The following is an 18982-nucleotide window of genomic DNA, read 5'->3' on the forward strand; positions in this document are numbered from 1 at the left end:
TGTGGAGTGCAAAACAATTATGGATTTAGGCCCAGATCGCTGTACTGGGGTGAATGTATTACATTGTTCTGCATTCTGTCCATCAATCGTTGTTTTTACATTTGTCACCTCGAGTGGGATGGGTATGCTCAGACGTGAGTCCCATGCTCTGCACACCACTGGAGTCAAGCTATCCAGACTGATGAAGGCTGATAGCCAGAAACCGGTCCTTGGATGCTTGATTCCGGTACAGGAAAGAAATTGCTTGGCAGTTCGGGCTGGACTGTTCCCATGAGGCACAGGATCAAGGCTGATTTGCATATGGCCATGTCTGACCTGGGGTGGTGTGGAGTGCAAAAAAAGATGGATTTAGGCCCATATTCCTGTACTGGGGTGAATGTATGACATTGTTCTGCATTCTGTCCATCAATTGTTGTTTTTGCTTTTGTCACCCCGAGTGGGATGGATATGCTCAGACGTGAGTCTCATGCTCTCCACATCACTGGAGTCAAGCATTCCAGGCTGATGAAGGCTGATAGCCAGAAATCGGTCCTTGAATGCTTGATTCTGGTCCAGGAAAGACATGGCTTGGCAGTTCGGGCTGGACTGTTCCCATGCGGCACAGGGTCAAGGCTGATTTGCATATGGCAATGTCTGACCTGGGGTGGTGTGGAGTGCAAAAAAACGATGGATTTAGGCCCAGATCTCTGTACTGGGGTGAATGTATGACATTGTTCTGCATTCTGTCCATCAATTGTTGTTTTTGCATTTGTCACCCCGAGTGGGATGGCTATGCTCAGACGTGACTCTCATGCTCTCCACACCACTGGAGTTAAGCTATCCAGGCTGATGAAGGCTGATAGCCAGAAACAGGTCCTTGGATGCTTGATACCGGGCAAGGAAAGACATGGCTTGCCAGTTCGGGCTGGACTGTTCCCATGAGGCACAGGGTCAAGGCTGATTTGCATATGGCCATGTCTAACCTGGGGTGGGGTGGAGTGCAAAAAAACGATGGATTTAGGCCCTGATCTATGTACTGGGGTGAATGTATGACATTGTTCTGCATTCTGTCCATCAATTGTTGTTTTTGCATTTGTCACCCCGAGTGGGATGGGTATGCTCAGACGTGAGTCCCATGCTCTCCACACCACTGGAGTCAAGCTATCCAGGCTGATGAAGGCTGATAGCCAGAAACCGGTCCTTGGATGCTTGATTCCGGTCCCGGAAAGACATGGCTTGGCAGTTCGGGCTGGACTGTTCCCATGAGGCACAGGGTCAAGGCTGATTTGCATATGGCCATGTCTGACCTGGGGTGGTGTGGAGTGCAAAAAAATGATGGATTTAGGCCCAGATCTCTGTACTGGGGTGAATGTATGACATTGTTCTGCATTCTGTTCATCAATTGTTGTTTTTGCATTTGTCACCCCGAGTGGGATGGGTATGCTCAGACGTGAGCCCCATGCTCTCCACACCACTGGAGTCAAGCTATCCAGGCTGATGAAGGCTGATAGCCAGAAACTGGTCCTTGGATGCTTGATTCCGGTCCAGGAAAGTCATGGCTTGGCAGTTCGGGCTGGACTGTTCCCATGAGGCACAGGGTCAAGGCTGATTTGCATATGGCCATGTCTGACCTGGGGTGGTGTGGAGTGTAAAAAAATTATGGATTTAGGCCCAGATCGCTGTACTGGGGTGAATGTATTACATTGTTCTGCATTCTGTCCATCAATCGTTGTTTTTACATTTGTCACCTCGAGTGGGATGGGTATGCTCAGACGTGAGTCCCATGCTCTGCACACCACTGGAGTCAAGCTATCCAGACTGATGAAGGCTGATAGCCAGAAACCGGTCCTTGGATGCTTGATTCCGGTACAGGAAAGAAATTGCTTGGCAGTTCGGGCTGGACTGTTCCCATGAGGCACAGGATCAAGGCTGATTTGCATATGGCCATGTCTGACCTGGGGTGGTGTGGAGTGCAAAAAAAGATGGATTTAGGCCCATATTCCTGTACTGGGGTGAATGTATGACATTGTTCTGCATTCTGTCCATCAATTGTTGTTTTTGCTTTTGTCACCCCGAGTGGGATGGATATGCTCAGACGTGAGTCTCATGCTCTCCACATCACTGGAGTCAAGCATTCCAGGCTGATGAAGGCTGATAGCCAGAAATCGGTCCTTGAATGCGTGATTCCGGTCCAGGAAAGACATGGCTTGGCAGTTCGGGCTGGACTGTTCCCATGCGGCACAGGGTCAAGGCTGATTTGCATATGGCAATGTCTGACCTGGGGTGGTGTGGAGTGCAAAAAAACGATGGATTTAGGCCCAGATCTCTGTACTGGGGTGAATGTATGACATTGTTCTGCATTCTGTCCATCAATTGTTGTTTTTGCATTTGTCACCCCGAGTGGGATGGCTATGCTCAGACGTGACTCCCATGCTCTCCACACCACTGGAGTTAAGCTATCCAGGCTGATGAAGGCTGATAGCCAGAAACAGGTCCTTGGATGCTTGATACCGGGCAAGGAAAGACATAGCTTGCCAGTTCGGGCTGGACTGTTCCCATGAGGCACAGGGTCAAGGCTGATTTGCATATGGCCATGTCTGACCTGGGGTGGGGTGGAGTGCAAAAAAACGATGGATTTAGGCCCTGATCTATGTACTGGGGTGAATGTATGACATTGTTCGGCATTCTGTCCATCAATTGTTGTTTTTGCATTTGTCACCCCGAGTGGGATGGGTATGCTCAGACGTGAGTCCCATGCTCTCCACACCACTGGAGTCAAGCTATCCAGGCTGATGAAGGCTGATAGCCAGAAACCGGTCCTTGGATGCTTGATTCCGGTCCCGGAAAGACATGGCTTGGCAGTTCGGGCTGGACTGTTCCCATGAGGCACAGGGACAAGGCTGATTTGCATATGGCCATGTCTGACCTGGGGTGGTGTGGAGTGCAAAAAAAATGATGGATTTAGGCCCAGATCTCTGTACTGGGGTGAATGTATGACATTGTTCTGCATTCTGTTCATCAATTGTTGTTTTTGCATTAGTCACCCCGAGTGGGATGGGTATGCTCAGACGTGAGTCCCATGCTCTCCACACCACTGGAGTCAAGCTATCCAGGCTGATGAAGGCTGATAGCCAGAAACAGGTCCTTAGATGCTTGATTCCGGTCCAGGAAAGACATGTCTTGGCAGTTCGAGCTGTACTGTACCCATGAGGCACAGGGTCAAGGCTGATTTGCATATGGCCATGTCTGACCTGGGGTGGTGTGGAGTGCAAAAAAACGATGGATTTAGGCCCAGATCTCTGTACTGGGGTGAATGTATGACATTGTTCTGCATTCTGTCCATCAATTGTTGTTTTTGCATTTGTCACCCCGAGTGGGATGGGTATGCTCAGACGTGAGTCCCATGCTCTCCACACCACTGGAGTCAAGCTATTCAGGCTGATGAAGGCTGATAGCCAGAAACCGGTCCTTGGATGCTTGATTCCGGTCCAGGAAAGACATGGCTTGGCAGTTCGGGCAGGACTGTTCCCATGAGGCACAGGGTCAAGACTGATTTGCATATGGCCATGTCTGACCTGGGGTGGTGTGGAGTGCAAAAAAAATATGGATTTAGGCCCAGATCTCTGTACTGGGGTGAATGTATGACATTGTTCTGCATTCTGTCCATCAATTGGTTTTTTTGCATTTGTCACCCCGAGTGGGATGGGTATGCTCAGACGTGAGTCCCATGCTCTCCACACCACTGGAGTCAAGCTATCCAGGCTGATGAAGGCTGATAGCCAGAAACTGGTCCTTGGATGCTTGATTCCGGTCCAGGAAAGTCATGGCTTGGCAGTTCGGGCTGGACTGTTCCCATGAGGCACAGGGTCAAGGCTGATTTGCATATGGCCATGTCTGACCTGGGGTGGTGTGGAGTGCAAAAAAATTATGGATTGAGGCCCAGATCGCTGTACTGGGGTGAATGTATTACATTGTTCTGCATTCTGTCCATCAATCGTTGTTTTTACATTTGTCACCTCGAGTGGGATGGGTATGCTCAGACGTGAGTCCCATGCTCTGCACACCACTGGAGTCAAGCTATCCAGACTGATGAAGGCTGATAGCCAGAAACCGGTCCTTGGATGCTTGATTCCGGTGCAGGAAAGAAATTGCTTGGCAGTTCGGGCTGGACTGTTCCCATGAGGCACATGATCAAGGCTGATTTGCATATGGCCATGTCTGACCTGGGGTGGTGTGGAGTGCAAAAAAAGATGGATTTAGGCCCATATTCCTGTACTGGGGTGAATGTATGACATTGTTCTGCATTCTGTCCATCAATTGTTGTTTTTGCATTTGTCACCCCGAGTGGGATGGGTATGCTCAGACGTGAGTCCCATGCTCTCCACACCACTGGAGTCAAGCTATCCAGGCTGATGAAGGCTGATAGCCAGAAACCGGTCCTTGGATGCTTGATTCCGGTCCAGGAAAGACATGGCTTGGCAGTTCGGGTTGGACTGTTCCCATGAGGCACAGGGTCAAGACTGATTTGCATATGGCCATGTCTGACCTGGGGTGGTGTGGAGTGCAAAAAAACGATCGATTTAGGCCCAGATCTCTGTACTGGGGTGAATGTATGACATTGTTCTGCATTCTGTCCATCAATTGTTGTTTTTGCATTTGTCACCCCGAGTGGGATGGGTATGCTCAGACGTGAGTCCCATGCTCTCCACACCACTGGAGTCAAGCTATCCAGGCTGATGAAGTCTGATAGCCAGAAACAGGTCCTTGGATGCTTGATTCCGGTACAGGAAAGACATTGTTTGGCAGTTCGGGCTGGACTGTTCCCATGAGGCACAGGGTCAAGGCTGATTTGCATATGGCCATGTCTGACCTGGGGTGGTGGGGAGTGCAAAAAAACAATGGATTTAGGCCCAGATCTCTGTACTGGGGTGAATGTATGACATTGTTCTGCATTCTGTCCATCAATTGTTTTTTTTGCATTTGTCACCCTGAGTGGGATGGGTATGCTCAGACGTGAGTCCCATGCTCTCCACACCACTGGAGTCAAGCTATCCAGGCTGATGAAGGCTGATAGCCAGAAACTGGTCCTTGGATGCTTGATTCCGGTCCAGGAAAGTCATGGCTTGGCAGTTCGGGCTGGACTGTTCCCATGAGGCACAGGGTCAAGGCTGATTTGCATATGGCCATGTCTGACCTGGGGTGGTGTGGAGTGCAAAAAAATTATGGATTGAGGCCCAGATCGCTGTACTGGGGTGAATGTATTACATTGTTCTGCATTCTGTCCATCAATCGTTGTTTATACATTTGTCACCTCGAGTGGGATGGGTATGCTCAGACGTGAGTCCCATGCTCTGCACACCACTGGAGTCAAGCTATCCAGACTGATGAAGGCTGATAGCCAGAAACCGGTCCTTGGATGCTTGATTCCGGTGCAGGAAAGAAATTGCTTGGCAGTTCGGGCTGGACTGTTCCCATGAGGCACATGATCAAGGCTGATTTGCATATGGCCATGTCTGACCTGGGGTGGTGTGGAGTGCAAAAAAAGATGGATTTAGGCCCATATTCCTGTACTGGGGTGAATGTATGACATTGTTCTGCATTCTGTCCATCAATTGTTGTTTTTGCTTTTGTCACCCCGAGTGGGATGGATATGCTCAGACGTGAGTCTCATGCTCTCCACATCACTGGAGTCAAGCATTCCAGGCTGATGAAGGCTGATAGCCAGAAATCGGTCCTTGAATGCTTGATTCCGGTCCAGGAAAGACATGGCTTGGCAGTTCGGGCTGGACTGTTCCCATGCGGCACAGGGTCAAGGCTGATTTGCATATGGCAATGTCTGACCTGGGGTGGTGTGGAGTGCAAAAAAACGATGGATTTAGGCCCAGATCTCTGTACTGGGGTGAATGTATGACATTGTTCTGCATTCTGTCCATCAATTGTTGTTTTTGCATTTGTCACCCCGAGTGGGATGGCTATGCTCAGACGTGACTCCCATGCTCTCCACACCACTGGAGTTAAGCTATCCAGGCTGATGAAGGCTGATAGCCAGAAACAGGTCCTTGGATGCTTGATACCGGGCAAGGAAAGACATGGCTTGCCAGTTCGGGCTGGACTGTTCCCATGAGGCACAGGGTCAAGGCTGATTTGCATATGGCCATGTCTGACCTGGGGTGGGGTGGGGTGCAAAAAAACGATGGATTTAGGCCCTGATCTATGTACTGGGGTGAATGTATGACATTGTTCTGCATTCTGTCCATCAATTGTTGTTTTTGCATTTGTCACCCCGAGTGGGATGGGTATGCTCAGACGTGAGTCCCATGCTCTCCACACCACTGGAGTCAAGCTATCCAGGCTGATGAAGGCTGATAGCCAGAAACCGGTCCTTGGATGCTTGATTCCGGTCCCGGAAAGACATGGCTTGGCAGTTCGGGCTGGACTGTTCCCATGAGGCACAGGGTCAAGGCTGATTTGCATATGGCCATGTCTGACCTGGGGTGGTGTGGAGTGCAAAAAAATGATGGATTTAGGCCCAGATCTCTGTACTGGGGTGAATGTATGACATTGTTCTGCATTCTGTTCATCAATTGTTGTTTTTGCATTAGTCACCCCGAGTGGGATGGGTATGCTCAGACGTGAGTCCCATGCTCTCCACACCACTGGAGTCAAGCTATCCAGGCTGATGAAGGCTGATAGCCAGAAACAGGTCCTTAGATGCTTGATTCCGGTCCAGGAAAGACATGTCTTGGCAGTTCGAGCTGTACTGTACCCATGAGGCACAGGGTCAAGGCTGATTTGCATATGGCCATGTCTGACCTGGGGTGGTGTGGAGTGCAAAAAAACGATGGATTTAGGCCCAGATCTCTGTACTGGGGTGAATGTATGACATTGTTCTGCATTCTGTCCATCAATTGTTGTTTTTGCATTTGTCACCCCGAGTGGGATGGCTATGCTCAGACGTGACTCCCATGCTCTCCACACCACTGGAGTTAAGCTATCCAGGCTGATGAAGGCTGATAGCCAGAAACAGGTCCTTGGATGCTTGATACCGGGCAAGGAAAGACATGGCTTGCCAGTTCGGGCTGGACTGTTCCCATGAGGCACAGGGCCAAGGCTGATTTGCATATGGCCATGTCTGACCTGGGGTGGGGTGGAGTGCAAAAAAACGATGGATTTAGGCCCTGATCTATGTACTGGGGTGAATGTATGACATTGTTCTGCATTCTGTCCATCAATTGTTGTTTTTGCATTTGTCACCCCGAGTGGGATGGGTATGCTCAGACGTGAGCCCCATGCTCTCCACACCACTAGAGTCAAGCTATCCAGGCTGATGAAGGCTGATAGCCAGAAACCGGTCCTTGGATGCTTGATTCCGGTCCAGGAAAGACATGGCTTGGCAGTTCGGGCTGGACTGTTCCCATGAGGCACAGGGTCAAGGCTGATTTGCATATGGCCATGTCTGACCTGGGGTGGTGTGGAGTGCAAAAAAATGATGGATTTAGGCCCAGATCTCTGTACTGGGGTGAATGTATGACATTGTTCTGCATTCTGTTCATCAATTGTTGTTTTTGCATTTGTCACCCCGAGTGGGATGGGTATGCTCAGACGTGAGTCCCATGCTCTCCACACCACTGGAGTCAAGCTATCCAGGCTGATGAAGGCTGATAGCCAGAAACTGGTCCTTGGATGCTTGATTCCGGTCCAGGAAAGTCATGGCTTGGCAGTTCGGGCTGGACTGTTCCCATGAGGCACAGGGTCAAGGCTGATTTGCATATGGCCATGTCTGACCTGGGGTGGTGTGGAGTGCAAAACAATTATGGATTTAGGCCCAGATCGCTGTACTGGGGTGAATGTATTACATTGTTCTGCATTCTGTCCATCAATCGTTGTTTTTACATTTGTCACCTCGAGTGGGATGGGTATGCTCAGACGTGAGTCCCATGCTCTGCACACCACTGGAGTCAAGCTATCCAGACTGATGAAGGCTGATAGCCAGAAACCGGTCCTTGGATGCTTGATTCCGGTACAGGAAAGAAATTGCTTGGCAGTTCGGGCTGGACTGTTCCCATGAGGCACAGGATCAAGGCTGATTTGCATATGGCCATGTCTGACCTGGGGTGGTGTGGAGTGCAAAAAAAGATGGATTTAGGCCCATATTCCTGTACTGGGGTGAATGTATGACATTGTTCTGCATTCTGTCCATCAATTGTTGTTTTTGCATTTGTCACCCCGAGTGGGATGGGTATGCTCAGACGTGAGTCCCATGCTCTCCACACCACTGGAGTCAAGCTATCCAGGCTGATGAAGGCTGATAGCCAGAAACTGGTCCTTGGATGCTTGATTCCGGTCCAGGAAAGTCATGGCTTGGCAGTTCGGGCTGGTCTGTTCCCATGAGGCACAGGGTCAAGGCTGATTTGCATATGGCCATGTCTGACCTGGGGTGGTGTGGAGTGCAAAACAATTATGGATTTAGGCCCAGATCGCTGTACTGGGGTGAATGTATTACATTGTTCTGCATTCTGTCCATCAATCGTTGTTTTTACATTTGTCACCTCGAGTGGGATGGGTATGCTCAGACGTGAGTCCCATGCTCTGCACACCACTGGAGTCAAGCTATCCAGACTGATGAAGGCTGATAGCCAGAAACCGGTCCTTGGATGCTTGATTCCGGTACAGGAAAGAAATTGCTTGGCAGTTCGGGCTGGACTGTTCCCATGAGGCACAGGATCAAGGCTGATTTGCATATGGCCATGTCTGACCTGGGGTGGTGTGGAGTGCAAAAAAAGATGGATTTAGGCCCATATTCCTGTACTGGGGTGAATGTATGACATTGTTCTGCATTCTGTCCATCAATTGTTGTTTTTGCTTTTGTCACCCCGAGTGGGATGGATATGCTCAGACGTGAGTCTCATGCTCTCCACATCACTGGAGTCAAGCATTCCAGGCTGATGAAGGCTGATAGCCAGAAATCGGTCCTTGAATGCTTGATTCTGGTCCAGGAAAGACATGGCTTGGCAGTTCGGGCTGGACTGTTCCCATGCGGCACAGGGTCAAGGCTGATTTGCATATGGCAATGTCTGACCTGGGGTGGTGTGGAGTGCAAAAAAACGATGGATTTAGGCCCAGATCTCTGTACTGGGGTGAATGTATGACATTGTTCTGCATTCTGTCCATCAATTGTTGTTTTTGCATTTGTCACCCCGAGTGGGATGGCTATGCTCAGACGTGACTCTCATGCTCTCCACACCACTGGAGTTAAGCTATCCAGGCTGATGAAGGCTGATAGCCAGAAACAGGTCCTTGGATGCTTGATACCGGGCAAGGAAAGACATGGCTTGCCAGTTCGGGCTGGACTGTTCCCATGAGGCACAGGGTCAAGGCTGATTTGCATATGGCCATGTCTAACCTGGGGTGGGGTGGAGTGCAAAAAAACGATGGATTTAGGCCCTGATCTATGTACTGGGGTGAATGTATGACATTGTTCTGCATTCTGTCCATCAATTGTTGTTTTTGCATTTGTCACCCCGAGTGGGATGGGTATGCTCAGACGTGAGTCCCATGCTCTCCACACCACTGGAGTCAAGCTATCCAGGCTGATGAAGGCTGATAGCCAGAAACCGGTCCTTGGATGCTTGATTCCGGTCCCGGAAAGACATGGCTTGGCAGTTCGGGCTGGACTGTTCCCATGAGGCACAGGGTCAAGGCTGATTTGCATATGGCCATGTCTGACCTGGGGTGGTGTGGAGTGCAAAAAAATGATGGATTTAGGCCCAGATCTCTGTACTGGGGTGAATGTATGACATTGTTCTGCATTCTGTCCATCAATCGTTGTTTTTACATTTGTCACCTCGAGTGGGATGGGTATGCTCAGACGTGAGTCCCATGCTCTGCACACCACTGGAGTCAAGCTATCCAGACTGATGAAGGCTGATAGCCAGAAACCGGTCCTTGGATGCTTGATTCCGGTACAGGAAAGAAATTGCTTGGCAGTTCGGGCTGGACTGTTCCCATGAGGCACAGGATCAAGGCTGATTTGCATATGGCCATGTCTGACCTGGGGTGGTGTGGAGTGCAAAAAAAGATGGATTTAGGCCCATATTCCTGTACTGGGGTGAATGTATGACATTGTTCTGCATTCTGTCCATCAATTGTTGTTTTTGCTTTTGTCACCCCGAGTGGGATGGATATGCTCAGACGTGAGTCTCATGCTCTCCACATCACTGGAGTCAAGCATTCCAGGCTGATGAAGGCTGATAGCCAGAAATCGGTCCTTGAATGCGTGATTCCGGTCCAGGAAAGACATGGCTTGGCAGTTCGGGCTGGACTGTTCCCATGCGGCACAGGGTCAAGGCTGATTTGCATATGGCAATGTCTGACCTGGGGTGGTGTGGAGTGCAAAAAAACGATGGATTTAGGCCCAGATCTCTGTACTGGGGTGAATGTATGACATTGTTCTGCATTCTGTCCATCAATTGTTGTTTTTGCATTTGTCACCCCGAGTGGGATGGCTATGCTCAGACGTGACTCCCATGCTCTCCACACCACTGGAGTTAAGCTATCCAGGCTGATGAAGGCTGATAGCCAGAAACAGGTCCTTGGATGCTTGATACCGGGCAAGGAAAGACATAGCTTGCCAGTTCGGGCTGGACTGTTCCCATGAGGCACAGGGTCAAGGCTGATTTGCATATGGCCATGTCTGACCTGGGGTGGGGTGGAGTGCAAAAAAACGATGGATTTAGGCCCTGATCTATGTACTGGGGTGAATGTATGACATTGTTCGGCATTCTGTCCATCAATTGTTGTTTTTGCATTTGTCACCCCGAGTGGGATGGGTATGCTCAGACGTGAGTCCCATGCTCTCCACACCACTGGAGTCAAGCTATCCAGGCTGATGAAGGCTGATAGCCAGAAACCGGTCCTTGGATGCTTGATTCCGGTCCCGGAAAGACATGGCTTGGCAGTTCGGGCTGGACTGTTCCCATGAGGCACAGGGACAAGGCTGATTTGCATATGGCCATGTCTGACCTGGGGTGGTGTGGAGTGCAAAAAAAATGATGGATTTAGGCCCAGATCTCTGTACTGGGGTGAATGTATGACATTGTTCTGCATTCTGTTCATCAATTGTTGTTTTTGCATTAGTCACCCCGAGTGGGATGGGTATGCTCAGACGTGAGTCCCATGCTCTCCACACCACTGGAGTCAAGCTATCCAGGCTGATGAAGGCTGATAGCCAGAAACAGGTCCTTAGATGCTTGATTCCGGTCCAGGAAAGACATGTCTTGGCAGTTCGAGCTGTACTGTACCCATGAGGCACAGGGTCAAGGCTGATTTGCATATGGCCATGTCTGACCTGGGGTGGTGTGGAGTGCAAAAAAACGATGGATTTAGGCCCAGATCTCTGTACTGGGGTGAATGTATGACATTGTTCTGCATTCTGTCCATCAATTGTTGTTTTTGCATTTGTCACCCCGAGTGGGATGGGTATGCTCAGACGTGAGTCCCATGCTCTCCACACCACTGGAGTCAAGCTATTCAGGCTGATGAAGGCTGATAGCCAGAAACCGGTCCTTGGATGCTTGATTCCGGTCCAGGAAAGACATGGCTTGGCAGTTCGGGCAGGACTGTTCCCATGAGGCACAGGGTCAAGACTGATTTGCATATGGCCATGTCTGACCTGGGGTGGTGTGGAGTGCAAAAAAAATATGGATTTAGGCCCAGATCTCTGTACTGGGGTGAATGTATGACATTGTTCTGCATTCTGTCCATCAATTGGTTTTTTTGCATTTGTCACCCCGAGTGGGATGGGTATGCTCAGACGTGAGTCCCATGCTCTCCACACCACTGGAGTCAAGCTATCCAGGCTGATGAAGGCTGATAGCCAGAAACTGGTCCTTGGATGCTTGATTCCGGTCCAGGAAAGTCATGGCTTGGCAGTTCGGGCTGGACTGTTCCCATGAGGCACAGGGTCAAGGCTGATTTGCATATGGCCATGTCTGACCTGGGGTGGTGTGGAGTGCAAAAAAATTATGGATTGAGGCCCAGATCGCTGTACTGGGGTGAATGTATTACATTGTTCTGCATTCTGTCCATCAATCGTTGTTTTTACATTTGTCACCTCGAGTGGGATGGGTATGCTCAGACGTGAGTCCCATGCTCTGCACACCACTGGAGTCAAGCTATCCAGACTGATGAAGGCTGATAGCCAGAAACCGGTCCTTGGATGCTTGATTCCGGTGCAGGAAAGAAATTGCTTGGCAGTTCGGGCTGGACTGTTCCCATGAGGCACATGATCAAGGCTGATTTGCATATGGCCATGTCTGACCTGGGGTGGTGTGGAGTGCAAAAAAAGATGGATTTAGGCCCATATTCCTGTACTGGGGTGAATGTATGACATTGTTCTGCATTCTGTCCATCAATTGTTGTTTTTGCATTTGTCACCCCGAGTGGGATGGGTATGCTCAGACGTGAGTCCCATGCTCTCCACACCACTGGAGTCAAGCTATCCAGGCTGATGAAGGCTGATAGCCAGAAACCGGTCCTTGGATGCTTGATTCCGGTCCAGGAAAGACATGGCTTGGCAGTTCGGGTTGGACTGTTCCCATGAGGCACAGGGTCAAGACTGATTTGCATATGGCCATGTCTGACCTGGGGTGGTGTGGAGTGCAAAAAAACGATCGATTTAGGCCCAGATCTCTGTACTGGGGTGAATGTATGACATTGTTCTGCATTCTGTCCATCAATTGTTGTTTTTGCATTTGTCACCCCGAGTGGGATGGGTATGCTCAGACGTGAGTCCCATGCTCTCCACACCACTGGAGTCAAGCTATCCAGGCTGATGAAGTCTGATAGCCAGAAACAGGTCCTTGGATGCTTGATTCCGGTACAGGAAAGACATTGTTTGGCAGTTCGGGCTGGACTGTTCCCATGAGGCACAGGGTCAAGGCTGATTTGCATATGGCCATGTCTGACCTGGGGTGGTGGGGAGTGCAAAAAAACAATGGATTTAGGCCCAGATCTCTGTACTGGGGTGAATGTATGACATTGTTCTGCATTCTGTCCATCAATTGGTTTTTTTGCATTTGTCACCCTGAGTGGGATGGGTATGCTCAGACGTGAGTCCCATGCTCTCCACACCACTGGAGTCAAGCTATCCAGGCTGATGAAGGCTGATAGCCAGAAACTGGTCCTTGGATGCTTGATTCCGGTCCAGGAAAGTCATGGCTTGGCAGTTCGGGCTGGACTGTTCCCATGAGGCACAGGGTCAAGGCTGATTTGCATATGGCCATGTCTGACCTGGGGTGGTGTGGAGTGCAAAAAAATTATGGATTGAGGCCCAGATCGCTGTACTGGGGTGAATGTATTACATTGTTCTGCATTCTGTCCATCAATCGTTGTTTATACATTTGTCACCTCGAGTGGGATGGGTATGCTCAGACGTGAGTCCCATGCTCTGCACACCACTGGAGTCAAGCTATCCAGACTGATGAAGGCTGATAGCCAGAAACCGGTCCTTGGATGCTTGATTCCGGTGCAGGAAAGAAATTGCTTGGCAGTTCGGGCTGGACTGTTCCCATGAGGCACATGATCAAGGCTGATTTGCATATGGCCATGTCTGACCTGGGGTGGTGTGGAGTGCAAAAAAAGATGGATTTAGGCCCATATTCCTGTACTGGGGTGAATGTATGACATTGTTCTGCATTCTGTCCATCAATTGTTGTTTTTGCTTTTGTCACCCCGAGTGGGATGGATATGCTCAGACGTGAGTCTCATGCTCTCCACATCACTGGAGTCAAGCATTCCAGGCTGATGAAGGCTGATAGCCAGAAATCGGTCCTTGAATGCTTGATTCCGGTCCAGGAAAGACATGGCTTGGCAGTTCGGGCTGGACTGTTCCCATGCGGCACAGGGTCAAGGCTGATTTGCATATGGCAATGTCTGACCTGGGGTGGTGTGGAGTGCAAAAAAACGATGGATTTAGGCCCAGATCTCTGTACTGGGGTGAATGTATGACATTGTTCTGCATTCTGTCCATCAATTGTTGTTTTTGCATTTGTCACCCCGAGTGGGATGGCTATGCTCAGACGTGACTCCCATGCTCTCCACACCACTGGAGTTAAGCTATCCAGGCTGATGAAGGCTGATAGCCAGAAACAGGTCCTTGGATGCTTGATACCGGGCAAGGAAAGACATGGCTTGCCAGTTCGGGCTGGACTGTTCCCATGAGGCACAGGGTCAAGGCTGATTTGCATATGGCCATGTCTGACCTGGGGTGGGGTGGGGTGCAAAAAAACGATGGATTTAGGCCCTGATCTATGTACTGGGGTGAATGTATGACATTGTTCTGCATTCTGTCCATCAATTGTTGTTTTTGCATTTGTCACCCCGAGTGGGATGGGTATGCTCAGACGTGAGTCCCATGCTCTCCACACCACTGGAGTCAAGCTATCCAGGCTGATGAAGGCTGATAGCCAGAAACCGGTCCTTGGATGCTTGATTCCGGTCCCGGAAAGACATGGCTTGGCAGTTCGGGCTGGACTGTTCCCATGAGGCACAGGGTCAAGGCTGATTTGCATATGGCCATGTCTGACCTGGGGTGGTGTGGAGTGCAAAAAAATGATGGATTTAGGCCCAGATCTCTGTACTGGGGTGAATGTATGACATTGTTCTGCATTCTGTTCATCAATTGTTGTTTTTGCATTAGTCACCCCGAGTGGGATGGGTATGCTCAGACGTGAGTCCCATGCTCTCCACACCACTGGAGTCAAGCTATCCAGGCTGATGAAGGCTGATAGCCAGAAACAGGTCCTTAGATGCTTGATTCCGGTCCAGGAAAGACATGTCTTGGCAGTTCGAGCTGTACTGTACCCATGAGGCACAGGGTCAAGGCTGATTTGCATATGGCCATGTCTGACCTGGGGTGGTGTGGAGTGCAAAAAAACGATGGATTTAGGCCCAGATCTCTGTACTGGGGTGAATGTATGACATTGTTCTGCATTCTGTCCATCAATTGTTGTTTTTGCATTTGTCACCCCGAGTGGGATGGGTATGCTCAGACGTGAGTCCCATGCTCTCCACACCACTGGAGTCAAGCTATCCAGGCTGATGAAGGCTGATAGCCAGAAACCGGTCCTTGGATGCTTGATTCCGGTCCAGGAAAGACATGGCTTGGCAGTTCGGGCAGGACTGTTCCCATGAGGCACAGGGTCAAGGCTGATTTGCATATGGCCATGTCTGACCTGGGGTGGTGGGGAGTGCAAAAAAACGATGGATTTAGGCCCAGATCTCTGTACTGGGGTGAATGTATGACATTGTTCTGCATTCTGTCCATCAATTGTTTTTTTTGCATTTGTCACCCCGAGTGGGATGGGTATGCTCAGACGTGAGTCCCATGCTCTCCACACCACTGGAGTCAAGCTATCCAGGCTTATGAAGGCTGATAGCCAGAAATCGGTCCTTGAATGCTTGATTCCGGTCCAGGAAAGACATGGCTTGGCAGTTCGGGCTGGACTGTTCCCATGCGGCACAGGGTCAAGGCTGATTTGCATATGGCAATGTCTGACCTGGGGTGGTGTGGAGTGCAAAAAAACGATGGATTTAGGCCCAGATCTCTGTACTGGGGTGAATGTATGACATTGTTCTGCATTCTGTCCATCAATTGTTGTTTTTGCATTTGTCACCCCGAGTGGGATGGCTATGCTCAGACGTGACTCCCATGCTCTCCACACCACTGGAGTTAAGCTATCCAGGCTGATGAAGGCTGATAGCCAGAAACAGGTCCTTGGATGCTTGATACCGGGCAAGGAAAGACATGGCTTGCCAGTTCGGGCTGGACTGTTCCCATGAGGCACAGGGTCAAGGCTGATTTGCATATGGCCATGTCTGACCTGGGGTGGGGTGGAGTGCAAAAAAACGATGGATTTAGGCCCTGATCTATGTACTGGGGTGAATGTATGACATTGTTCTGCATTCTGTCCATCAATTGTTGTTTTTGCATTTGTCACCCCGAGTGGGATGGGTATGCTCAGACGTGAGTCCCATGCTCTCCACACCACTGGAGTCAAGCTATCCAGGCTGATGAAGGCTGATAGCCAGAAACCGGTCCTTGGATGCTTGATTCCGGTCCCGGAAAGACATGGCTTGGCAGTTCGGGCTGGACTGTTCCCATGAGGCACAGGGTCAAGGCTGATTTGCATATGGCCATGTCTGACCTGGGGTGGTGTGGAGTGCAAAAAAATGATGGATTTAGGCCCAGATCTCTGTACTGGGGTCAATGTATGACATTGTTCTGCATTCTGTTCATCAATTGTTGTTTTTGCATTAGTCACCCCGAGTGGGATGGGTATGCTCAGACGTGAGTCCCATGCTCTCCACACCACTGGAGTCAAGCTATCCAGGCTGATGAAGGCTGATAGCCAGAAACAGGTCCTTAGATGCTTGATTCCGGTCCAGGAAAGACATGTCTTGGCAGTTCGAGCTGTACTGTACCCATGAGGCACAGGGTCAAGGCTGATTTGCATATGGCCATGTCTGACCTGGGGTGGTGTGGAGTGCAAAAAAACGATGGATTTAGGCCCAGATCTCTGTACTGGGGTGAATGTATGACATTGTTCTGCATTCTGTCCATCAATTGTTGTTTTTGCATTTGTCACCCCGAGTGGGATGGGTATGCTCAGACGTGAGTCCCATGCTCTCCACACCACTGGAGTCAAGCTATCCAGGCTGATGAAGGCTGATAGCCAGAAACCGGTCCTTGGATGCTTGATTCCGGTCCAGGAAAGACATGGCTTGGCAGTTCGGGCAGGACTGTTCCCATGAGGCACAGGGTCAAGGCTGATTTGCATATGGCCATGTCTGACCTGGGGTGGTGGGGAGTGCAAAAAAACGATGGATTTAGGCCCAGATCTCTGTACTGGGGTGAATGTATGACATTGTTCTGCATTCTGTCCATCAATTGGTTTTTTTGCATTTGTCACCCCGAGTTGGATGGGTATGCTCAGACGTGAGTCCCATGCTCTCCACACCACTGGAGTCAAGCTATCCAGGCTTATGAAGGCTGATAGCCAGAAACAGGTCCTTGGATGCTTGATTCCGGTCCAGGAAAGACATGGCTTGGCAGTTCGGGCTGGACTGTTCCCATGAGGCACAGGGTCAAGGCTGATTTGCATATGGCCATGTCTGACCTGGGGTGGTGTGGAGTGCAAAAAAATGATGGATTTAGGCCCAGATCTCTGTACTGGGGTGAATGTATGACATTGTTCTGCATTCTGTCCATCAATTGTTGTTTTTGCATTTGTCACCCCGAGTGCGATGGGTATGCTCAGACGTGAGTCCCATGCTCTCCACACCACTGGAGTCAAGCTATCCAGGCTGATTAAGGCTGATAGCCAGAAACAGGTCCTTGGATGCTTGATTCCGGTCCAGGAAAGACATGGCTTGGCAGTTCGGGCAGGACTGTTCCCATGAGGCACAGGGTCAAGGCTGATTTGCATATGGCCATGTCTGACCTGGGGTGGTGGGGAGTGCAAAAAAACGATGGATTTAGGCCCAGATCTCTGTACTGGGGTGAATGTATGACATTGTTCTGCATTCTGTCCATCAATTGGTTTTTTTGCATTTGTCACCCCGAGTGGGATGGGTATGCTCAGACGTGAGTCCCATGCTCTCCACACCACTGGAGTCAAGCTATCCAGGCTTATGAAGGCTGATAGCCAGAAACAGGTCCTTGGATGCTTGATTCCGGTCCAGGAAAGACATGGCTTGGCAGTTCGGGCTGGACTGTTCCCATGAGGCACAGGGTCAAGGCTGATTTGCATACGGCCATGTCTGACCTGGGGTGGTGTGGAGTGCAAAAAAATGATGGATTTAGGCCCAGATCTCTGTACTGGGGTGAATGTATGACATTCTTCTTCATTCTGTCCATCAATTGTTGTTTTTGCATACCTGGTGCCCAGGCCCCAGCACTGCCATGCCTGGTACCAAGGACCCAGCACTGCCATGCCCGAATCCCAGGAACCATCCCTGTCATGCCTGGTGCCCAGGACCCAGCACTGCCAGGCCTGGTGCCCAGGACCCAACACTGCCATGCCTGGTGCCCAGGACCCAGCACTGCCATGCCTCGTGCCCAGGACCCAGCCCTGCCATGCCTGGTGCTCAGGACACAGCACTGCCGTGCCTGGTGCCCATGACCCAGCACTGCCAGGCCTGGTGCCCAGGACCCAACACTGCCATGCCTGGTGCCCAGGACCCAGCACTGCCATGCCTGGTGCCCAGAACCCAGCACTGTGATGCCTGGTGCCCAGGACCCAGCACTGACATGCCTGGTGCCCAGGACCCAGCACTGCCATGCCCGATGCCCAGGAACTAGCCCTGCCATGCCTGGTGCCCAGGACCCAGCACTGCCATGCCTGGTGCCCAGAACCCAGCACTGCCATGCCTGGTGCCCAGGACCCAGCACTGCCATGCCCAGGAACCAGCACTGCCATGTCCAGTGCCCTGGACCCAGCACTGCCATGCCTGGTGTCCAGGGCCCAGCACTGCCATGCCCAGAGCCGAGCACTGCCATGCCCAGAGCCCAGCACTGCAATGCCTGGTCTCTTGTTTTGAAATGGCCGCTGTTAGAACTGGCACCATTGGTGTGGGTCTCCCTTCCATTTTTGCTGTTGCCTCATGTATTTTTGCTGGTGTTAGATTCTTTGGGCACTGTGCCACTGCTATCCATTGCCGCAGTGCAAGTGCTCCCTATTGTAAATTGTTGTATTAATCAGTGGTTCCATGTTTGGATATTTGGTTTACTTATCAGACCCTAGTGTAGTGCACTGAGTGTGCCCAGGGCGTGTAATCCAAATGCTGCTGCTTGGCCTGCAGCACTGGTTGTGCCACCCACAGAAGCAGCCTGTAGAATGTGTCTAAGGTCTGCCATTGCAGAGCCTGCGTGCAGTCTGGTACTGTCATGCTGACTGGGCAAGTGCACCCACTTCCCAGTCCCTAAACCTTCCCTTTTCGTCAT

The sequence above is a fragment of the Lissotriton helveticus genome, chromosome 2_1, assembly GCF_964261635.1.
Source record: "Lissotriton helveticus chromosome 2_1, aLisHel1.1, whole genome shotgun sequence".
NCBI classification, from domain to species: Eukaryota; Metazoa; Chordata; class Amphibia; order Caudata; family Salamandridae; genus Lissotriton; species Lissotriton helveticus.